Raw genomic sequence first — 1,561 nt, 5'->3', positions numbered from 1 at the left:
GCAAATTTACTTGGTCATGGTAGTCAAGAATTGAAAATATTTACAAGAAGCAGCCAAAAAACAGTTTGCCAAATAGGTTGTATTGTTTTACATTCCTGGCAGCAATGTCTGAGGGTTTCAATTTCTCCATATTCTTAACAATTGGTTTTATCAGGTTTTTATTTTAGTTTTTCTAATGGATGTTAATTCTTAACTTATTGTGCATTTTTTCATATGCCATTGGCCCTTAATATATATTCTTTTATGAGGTATCTGTTAAAACATTTTTGCTCATTGTGCATTAAGCTAATCTTTTATTGTTGATCTTTAGGAGTTATTTATATATCTAGATATAATTCCTTTTTCAAATATATGTACTGTGAATGTATATATTCATTTCTATACTCATATGTATATGAATTCACATATACATGTGTATATTTGTATTCACAGTACATACCCAAAGTACTGAGAATATGTATATGCACAGGAATTGCCAAGTACTTAACAAAGGAATATGTACATATATATTCCAATCTGTAGCTTATTTATTCATTTTTCTTAAGTTATCTCTTTTTAATTAATAGGCTCTATTTTTTAGAGTAGTTTGAAATTTACAGAAAATGTGAGTGTAAAGAACAAAAACTTTCTATATACTCCTCAGCCTCTCACAGTTTCTTTCCTTATTAACATCCAGCATTCATGTGGTACAGTTGTACAATTGATGACTCAATGATAAAATATTATTAACTAAAGCCCATAGTTTACATTAGGGTCACATTTGTACATCCTATGGTCACATTTGTACATCCTGTGGCTTTTGACAAATGAGTAATTGCATATCCATCAGTACAGTAGCATACAGAATACTTTCATTGTCTTAAAAATTCTCTGTGCTCCATTTATTTATCCCTCCTTCACCTCAAATCCTGAGAACTGTTATTTTTAATGTCTTCATAGTTTTGGCTTTTCCATAATGTCATAGAGTTGGAATCATACAGTATATAGCCTTTCACATTGGTTTCTTTCACTTAGTGATATGCATTTAAGTTGGATTTCTCTCTGTCTTCTTGTGGCTTGTTAGTTTACTTCTTTTTATCACTGAATAATATTCCATTGTATATTATTGCCAGTTTATTCATTTATCTATTGAAGAACTTTGTAATTGCTTTCAATTAGTAATAAAGTTTCTATACATATCTGTGTGAAGGTTTTTGTGTGGATATGTTTTCAGCTTCTTTGGGTAAACAAAAAGGAAGACAATTTCTGGATCATATGGTAAGAGTATGTTTATTTTTACATGAAACTTCCAAGCTGTCTTTCAAAGTTGTTGTTTTATTTTGCATTTCCACCAGCAATGAGAGTTCCTGATGTTCCATGTCCTTGTCAGCATTTGGTGTTGTCAGTGTTTTGGATTTCGGCCATCACAATAGGTGTGCGGTGGTGTTTTGTTATTTTATTTGCATTTCCTTGATGACATATGATGTGGAACATCTTTTCATAAGCTTATTTGACATCTGCATTTGCATGTTTGGTGAGGTGTCTGTTCAGATCTTTCCCCAATTTTTAAATAGGGTTGCTT

The sequence above is a fragment of the Plecotus auritus genome (genome assembly GCF_963455305.1).
Source record: "Plecotus auritus genome assembly, chromosome: 6".
Taxonomy (NCBI): Eukaryota; Metazoa; Chordata; class Mammalia; order Chiroptera; family Vespertilionidae; genus Plecotus; species Plecotus auritus.
The sequence above is the reverse complement of the archived record's forward strand: the minus strand, read 5'-3'. Positions refer to the sequence as shown.